The sequence below is a fragment of the Cynocephalus volans genome, chromosome 17 (assembly GCF_027409185.1).
Source record: "Cynocephalus volans isolate mCynVol1 chromosome 17, mCynVol1.pri, whole genome shotgun sequence".
NCBI lineage: Eukaryota > Metazoa > Chordata > Mammalia > Dermoptera > Cynocephalidae > Cynocephalus > Cynocephalus volans.
Window position 1 is genome coordinate 40,110,775 of NC_084476.1, and position 8,917 is coordinate 40,119,691.

Sequence of the window (8,917 nt, forward strand, 5' to 3'; positions counted from 1 at the left end):
AATATTCCAGGCTGAAATTTGTTTGTTTTTCCAGGTTGAGGTTTTTGAGGAACTTTGCAAACTTCCCAAGAAAGAAGGCAAAAAAATTGATAGAAATTAAGCTTCCCTATGTCTCTCTCCTTTGGTCCTGGGGCCCATCTCTTGTCTCTCTCCTTTGGCCCTTGGGTCCATTTATTCCTTAGGTGAGGTGTGGTAGGGTCCCGCTCACCTTATTCATCCTCCTTTCTTTTCCCCACTCCCCAAACCACCTTGAATTCCTTTTCTTAGAGCATTTGCCCTTCCTACCACCCACCATCCCAAGACCTTGGTCAGCTCTTTTCATAGCATTTTGCTTGTACCTTGATACCCAGTAGACACATCTGCAAAATGGGGATATTAATTATGTCCCCCATGTCCTTATTTATCTGCCAAAGTCCTACTCACCCTCCAACACTCACCTCAGGTCACTCCCTCAGAGAGGTCTCCTCCAACCTCTCCCTTTCCAGAGTCTGGCTTGACCACCTTGCTCTGCTTGGTTCTCTCAGAGCTCCCTTTACTTACACCCATCTTCATACTTTTGTGGTCTAAGTACAGGTCTGTCTCCCCTCTGGACAGGGCTCGAGGCTCAAGCGACATTATACCCTGGTTCCTGACACAGGGCTGTGCACCCCTTCCCAGGGTATCTGTAAGGATCAAAGGATGCTGTGTGGAGGCTCACTGAGAGATTCTCTGCAAAGGTTTTTGCCCTTCTCCCTGGCCCTCATGACAGCGGAGGGCACCAGGCTTGCCCATCAGGCTGAGAAGCAGGGAACCCCAGTACCTCGGGCTCTTGGACTATGTCTGGGGAAACAGTGGAGGGCTATCCCCTTGGGGTATGTGGTTCCTCAGGACCAGGAAGCATATTGCCATCCTGTCCCCCCATACAAGTTGGGAATCAGCTTTGGCCTGGGTGGCCAGAAAGGCTTTAGGCGCAGAGTTTTCCTCTGCATCTCAGAAGCTGCCCTGGCTGGTGCAACCCAGGCACCTGGCCTGCACAGAGGGCCTCAGAGGAAATGGAGGAACCAAACACTTGCGAAATGGGCTTTGGTGAAAGGAGCCAGGACAAAACCCAGCTCTGTGCCTAATTAAAAAGAGTGCTTAATCCCTCCCCCAACAAATGCAGATCACCTACAAAGGAGAACAAGAACGCCAGTGGCCAGGAAGATCTGCAGCCTTATAAACAAGCACTTTGGGCTGTGCAGGGCAGCTTCTCTATGATCTGATACAATGACTATTGTTAAGGAGAGCTGTTTTTCCATGTTTTTCTATCCTTTTCTTCGCACTTTCTTTTGCTACCTAATTTCATGCATCAGAGGTCAAAAGACAAAAGGTCAGGCCTGATTTAGAGGCAGGAAACTCCCCACTGCCAGGAACATGTGTCCAAGGGAGTGCTTGAGGCACCGCCTGCAGACACCCACAGGTTTTCATCACCACCTAATTCTCTTCTGTCACTTCAAGGGGTACATGAATCTACATGCAAATTTCATGAGAAACGAGACACCAACTACTGTACCAAACTGGGAAAAAATTGTTCCCCTTTCAATTTACCAAGCTGTTTCTATCTCATACTTTGTTTATAAGAATTTGTGCCTAACAAGAAGCCCATCTGTGAGTTCTCAGCCTGCCTATGCAGAGAACCTTACATATATATGCAAAGAAAAGAATATATATATACACACACATACACATATACACATACTGTAAATATAAAATTTGAGTACATGTTCCTTAATTGTTTTTCTGGGGCAATTTATAAAGATCTCTCCAGAAAATTACCAAGATTTGTTCTAAAAATTGTTTTAATTGAAATTATAGCAGCATTTTAGTATGAATAATTTAGTATATGTTATTTTAGTATAAATATTTTGTCCTCAGACCTCAAATCTTTTCAATGTTCTGTTTTGGATTCTTAGGTAATAGTGGATTGCTAGAGTTTTCTGATGTGATAGACACTATGTTTATAAAGAGAATATGATGTTATGATTTCCCATTAGAAATACTTTCATGATTTAGGGGGAAAATGACTTTTTTGTCCTATGTTCATAAGCTCCTCATATTAACTTGATATTCTAAATGGCTTTCATCTGACTGAAAATAAATTAGGAAACATCTTTTTCTTTTTGTAGATGATTTTTTAAGTAGATTTGCATTCAATGTCAGAAAGTCTGGCCTCTATCTCCAGTACAAAGAAAAGGAGAAGTTAAGTGCTTTGGGAAGTGTCTCTGGTGATTGGTAGACACTGGGGCTGGCTTCAGGGCTCATCTCAAAGGCCTTTTGGACCCAAACTAGCTCCTCTTTTCCATTTTTCTCTGTGCTGAGTTCTGGTAGAAAGAACCAGCAAATGACTGGTCAAGTTGCTAAATATATGCAATCAGCAGCAAATCTGAAAGATTTTTAGAGCACAATTTTGTTTCAGGAATGTTCTCAAATCCAGACTTTATATCCTACAGTCCCCCCACACACACCTCCCCATAGACATCTTCCCCAAAAGAAAAAAATAAAAATGCAGCCCACAACCTGCCCTGAGACTGAGGTATTGACTTGGTGATTTATGGGTTCACACTACAGGCTCCAGGGCAAGCACCCCAATCCTGCTATGATTCTGTGTCACAGCTCTGAAGTTATTACAGAAAAGTGGAGAATGAAGTCAGAACATTAAAGGGCCTACTTAAAAAGGCTTGCTTCACTTCCATTTAACGTTCTGATCTGAGTCCCAAACTAAAAGAATCATTTAGGCTGAGCACTCATCCTCACTCAAAATCACTTGTGAAGTAGGCTTCTTTATGTTCCAATACTTCATGGAATCAAATTATATCACATTAAAATGTTATTAGTTTAAAACATTAAATAACTGTAAGGCTGGCTGTCGCATAAATATTTAAAGGTCAGATTATGCAGTGGAATAAAAGAAAAAGGGGTGGGAGAGCTAACAGTTCATTGTATAAATACTGATAGAAATAAAATATCCTGCATGCAAACTTTCTTTTTTAAGCAAAATATGATTTTATTACTTACAAATTATGGTATTGTTAAATTTGAAAGAAAATATTTGGAGAAATAAACTGATTTACATTTGTTTCCAATGTTAAACAATCAGAATGCCAGGAAATCTTTTCAATGCCCCGTTTTGGATTCTTAGATAATAGTGGCTTGCTGGGACGTGTTGGCAAATTTTAAGTACAACTGACTGCCTGTTTTCCATATTCATATATCACAAATGTGACTCCAGGAGAGTGATTTTTATCTCAAAATTCTCCAAGAATTGCCTTCAAAGCGCGTCTCTGTGCATATGTATACGGCATACACTTGACGTCTGCCATGTGTACCTGTGCGCTGGAAACCAGTCGTGGAACTGAATTGAATTACTGGATTTGAGTTGAAATGAACCCATCCCAACGATCCAGGTCTGCACTCTTTGAGGCTTCTCTCACTAACACTTCTAATTAAAGCAAGAAAAGCGATAAAGTAAAACAACAGTAACAATAACCCCCCATGAGCACCAGGTTCTCCGAACACAGTTCCATAGTGTATTCCAGCGCTACCCGAATATTTCAAGGTGGTGAGCGCTGGCACATGGTACCCCAGCGAGCCAGCAGCCAGAGCTCAAAGCCCTTTAGGCGCAGGGAACCCCACCGGCAGCAGAAATTGGTGTTTTGACCCAAACCGTTCCTCAGCCTCTTTTTGCTGCGGGTGCCGCCTGAAACCCCGCGGCCGCAGCTAGCCCGCGCTGTGCGCTTTTTGCACTAGGCGCGGGGGGAGTTGTCCCGATCCATCCCCGCACCGCCCCTGGCAAACCAAGCTTAGACAGCGAGGGACCTACTCGCCGCGACTCGGCGTCCACCCTCAATCCCGTCACCATCCAGGCCCAGCAAACGAAGCGGGGCGGGGCTGGACATTGGGGGCGCCTCCTGCCGAAGGTGTGGTACCACGTGCGCGCTGCGCCGACCCCGAATCCTGCGAGTACAGCTCCGGCCACAGGCTCTCGCAAAACTGGGCCCCAGCTTTAGGGCGGGGTCTCTTCCTCACCTCCAGCCTGGACGTCGGCTCCCACCCGCCCTTAGCGCGGGTTCCTGCTCGGACCCCCAGGGCCAGAGACGTCCCCCAAGGCTTCTCTCAGGGGCTCTCACAGAAGGAGGCCCAGCAGTGGACCGCGATGGCCCAACCTTCGCTATATTCCCGGCTGGGGGTCTGGCTCCACCCGCCCTGGAGCCCCCCAGTGTTTCCTGGCTTAGTTGAAGAGCCCGACCTTGGCCCCTCGCCTCCCGACGTCGGCCTCCCCCCTCCCGTGACTGCACTGTCTTAGCTGAAGGGAAGCTCGCGGCGTGCCTAGGCCAACCCCTTCTGCGTCCCTTTTCTTTCGCTGTCACTCTCTGTTCTCGGTTTCCGCTTTCTCCCTCTCACAGAATGCCAGTGCGCGCAGGAGCCTGGGGGAGCCTCCGCACCAGCGCCTTTCCTGGGCCTCCAGTCTGCCTTTCCGCACAGTGTTGTCCCTTCCATTCCATATTTCTTTCTCTACAGGTTTTCCTCGCGTTCCCTTGCCGGTTTAGCCAGCTTATTTCCCTGCCTCTAAATTTTTGCCTTTCCTTTGAGGTGTGTTGAGGTTGGAGGAGTCCCAGCAACGTGGACAGAAAGGATGCCTTATTCTGTCCTCGGAACACTTCTGGTCACTACAGTTTGGTTTCCCCTTGAGGCGGGGCCAGCGCTGGTTTCGCCATGCAGGCCGCTGCCGCCGAGGCGCCGGCTCGCTCTCTCGCTCTCTGGGTATGCGTGTGCTCGGGTGTGATATATGTACCTATGGTTGCGAACCAAGGCGGGTTCTCCAAACCGAAAGCTGAGCGGTCTTTGGTTTCTGGGATTCTAGGGCTGCTGGCAGTGGAGATAAGAGATTTTTCGGGGATCTCAACGCTGATTTGCGCCTAAACTCCACGCGTCCCTAGCCCCTGCCCCGTGTCTCTAGGGCTGAGCATCAATTCCGTATCCTCCGAAGTGGTTCGTCACCTGCTCCGCGGCGGGGTGCCGCCCCTCGGCCCAACGCTGCTGGAGTCAGGGAAGTTCGTAGCGGGCTGGCCAGGAGCAAGGGAAGACCAACCCACAGCGAACAGGGCGGACAAGGGGACGGTGGCGGGGCCCGTCTACCCAGCGAGGGGGGCTCCGTGAATTCCGACCCAAGCACCGGCGCGGCAGGATTCCCGGGGTTGTGACTAGCAGCGGGCGCCCCCTCGGGAACGCACGTTTCTTTCACTCTGGTCCCGAGCGCACAGAGCGCTACAAGGCGGCGCTAGCATCGGGCATTTCGGAGCACGGCGAGCCCATCATTCCTAATGCTTGGCCTAATCCTTTATCCTTCCTGGGTGCGGGAGAACGAAGTAGTGGCCGGTGCCTCCTCCCTAAACCAAAGCCCCATAAAGCCAAAACACACACTCAAAACTTACCAAAGCTTTCCATAGACACAAAAACTAAAGCCAACATACGAAAACATAACCCCAACCCCCCATCCAAACGCACAGCTCATAAACACAAAATCAAAATCGAAAAAAAGAAAGCACGCACAAACAAAATTCACCAACAATACACACAAACGACACCCACTGACACAAAACCAGAACACATCAAAACGCCGAGCAGGAGGAGAAAGCCTTCCAAACGACACACAAAAGGACAACCTACAAGGACAAAGTACAAAACCCACACAAAATAAAAATACGCAAGACAGAAAGCAAAACGCACGAAAAAGACCAAGACTCACAAAACAAAACACGCTAAAATCAATTCCACGAAAAAAATCCACGCAAAACACCCAAAACAAAAGACTCTCTCATAGATAACGAAAAGAAAACTCACAGAAAACAAAAACAAAACCAAACCATTAAATACAAAAAAAAAGAAAAAAGAAATATGCCAAACAACCTCCGCCCCAACCCGGGGTGAAATGTCAATTCCGGGAGGGCTTTTGATCTCCAGGCGCGGACAGGCCGCTCCTCCCCGGCGCTGCCTCCCGGCGCGGGCCGGGCGGGAGGGCGGGAAGCCCCGGCTGAGGCCGGGCTGCAGAGGGCAAGAGTCGAGCGCTCGGTGAGGGCCAAAAATCAAATCGCCGGGCAGGGACCCCGACCCGCAGGCTGCAGGGAGGAGGCGGCGCGGGGGAACTGCGCAGATCACTTGGTGGGGGGGCCGCCCGGGAATCTACAGCCACGTTTCCGATTGTGCCGAAATCTGCTCAGTGGATACGCGATGTCCGGTTCCCGCCGTCCCCCCCCCTTTCCTGGAGCTCTAGGCTCTTCCCCCTAGGTTGCGGCCCAGCCTCGTGACCACCCCCTCCAAAAAACAAACAACACTCTCGCTGAGGACGATTCACTCTTCGAAACTGCCATTGTCCGGCGGGCCAAGAGTCCTCCTGCGGAGCGCTCCCCCGCCCTGGAGAACCTTTTCCCTGCGACCACCCTGCAGCGGGGCCCCACAGGCTTCCAGTGGCCAAGCCGTGCAGCTGTGCTCGGGACTAGGGAGGGAAAACGGGAGGGAAGCCCTGAGCCTGGGCCGAAGAGAGTGTGCTGGACATGCTATACCTCTGCCCTGTCTCTCTCGATCTGATTTCCCCTCTGGAATCAAGTCCTGGGGCTCGGGGGCTCCGCAACGTCTCGGGGCCTGAGGGCAATGGGATTCCATTCATGGGCCGGGGTAAGGTGTGCGAACTCCCGCCTATCTCCAAGACCTACTGAGATGGTTTTGCTCTGCCCGGGTGCTCCAAAGCGGAGGCCAGGATTTTATCTTCAGAATTTCACAGCTTCACCTCTGTGCTCCGGCCCAGAATGGAACGTGGTGTATGGAGGCGTTCTGGGACCAGGAGGCTGAGTGGGACTTGGGGGCTTTAGGGACCTGGCGCTGCTCTAGAGTCAGGGGCCCAGCGGTAGCATCCGAGCTACAAGTTGGGGTGGGGGTTGGGTGGCTGGGAACCCGGCGGGTTGGGCGCCGCCCTAGGGGTGAATCTGATGATACTGGAGCGTCTCCCCTGTGCCTGGCAACATTGCTAGCCTTTGCACCCTTTTCCGAAGCACCTGCTTGACAAAGTGGTTAATTTCTTTACAAAAACCCGGCCTGCGCCCACCCACGCAGCGGGATTTGCTCGTTGAGGGGTCTCCAGTCCCGAGCACAGAGCAGAGGGCCGCGGCCCCCAGGCGCCGGATAGTTAGAGGGTGCAGCCGCGAGGCCGGAGCTCCTTCTCGGCTTCGGTCTGCCCCTTCCCGTAGGCGCGCGGGCTAGAGCCGGGCGCAGTCTGAAGCCTTCCTTCCCTCCCCCCAACCCCCTATAAAAGTCTGGGGCGGCGCGGCGGCAGCACTGCTGCTCTCCCGGCCTCCTGCACTGCTCCGGCCCGGCCCGGCCCGGTTCGCCCCGTCTGGCACTCTAAGCAGGCCCGGCCGCGCAGCGCGTACACCCTTTTCCCGCTCCGGGCCGGCAGTGCGGGGCGGCGCACTGGGGGCGCGGCGTGTCTGGGGACATCTTGTGATGTTGGCGAGAACAGGACATGATCTCACATGGCGAGAAGCTCTTTAGTTCCTTAATCATTTCACGGTGCCTTCGGACGCTTTTTTTCCACCTAAAACGTTTAGTTTCAGCTCAGTGATCAGCTACCCCAGCTCGGCGGGGGAGCGGAAGGCTTGAATTATTCCGACCTGTGAGCGGCCCCTGGCACCAAAAAAAAAAAAAAAAAAAAAAGGCACAAAAAAGTGGAAACTTTTTCCCCCTGTCCATTCCATCAAGTCCTGAAAAATCAAAATGGATTTAGAGAAAAATTACGCGACTCCTCGGACCGGCAGGACAGGTAGGACCGCGATACGGGCTCCAGACGTTCTAACTCTGGGACATAGCCGGGCTCTGGTCCCACGAAGGGCAACCCCAGAGGAGGAGGGGGTGCGCCGCATTTTCGAAGGGATTGACTGTAGATCTGTCTGTGGCTTGTTAGTATGTCTTTTTACAGATGTGTTCACACGCTCCTGCATCAGTCCAAATGTCTACGAGTTTGCCTGTGTTTTTCTCTGTTTCTGAATGTTTATATTGGTGTCTATCTAGGGGTCTGCAAGTCTACATAAGGGGCTCAGTGTGTGGATGAGTGACAACGAGTTTGTGTGTCCCTGCATATGTATTTTTAAAATGTCTGAGTTTGTGTCCAAGAGTTTGTGTGGCTGTGTGTATGTATCTTTATACCGATGAGCGTAGTAGTGTGTGTTTATGAGTTGGTGTTTATGTGTATGTTCTTTTGACTATCCAAAATGTTTCTATGAGTGTTGTACATATAATTTGGAAAGTGTCTGAGTGCACATCTACTGCTTTAAGGCTCTGTGATCAACTGTTATATCCTAAGTGATTTTGGAAGTCAGAAAGAGGTGATTACACTGAGTCCTCCATTTTTGGATGTCAACAGCTGTCCAATGTGTACACGCCAATGTACACCAAAGTGCCTGCCTCTGGGCACAGACATGGGTCTGCGGCCTATGGGGGTCTGCAGCACTAAGCATGTGCACAGCCAAGTCCAGGTCCCATTCTGTTGGAAGAACCAGGAGTGGAAGTATGAATTCAGGGTGTGTACCCCTAAGAGTACAGTGTGCACTGCTTCACTCTGTGGGCACTGTTGAGCCTCCCATTTGTACAGAAGTGTCTCCTGTGACAGGCACAACCTTGGAAGGTGAGGATGGGAAGCCCATGGGCTAGTAAACATTTCTAGGGACCCCCAGCCTGCCTTCACTTTCACCTAGACAAGCCTCTGACACCGGTGTGGTGTGCGCATGCACATACTCACACACTGTGTGCTCAGGTTTTATCCTGTGGGTGCCGCTCCAATGGAGGAGAGCACAAGTGGGTGGAAGTGTGTGCCTAGCCTCAGCATTTAGCTCTAGTGCCTCATGAACAC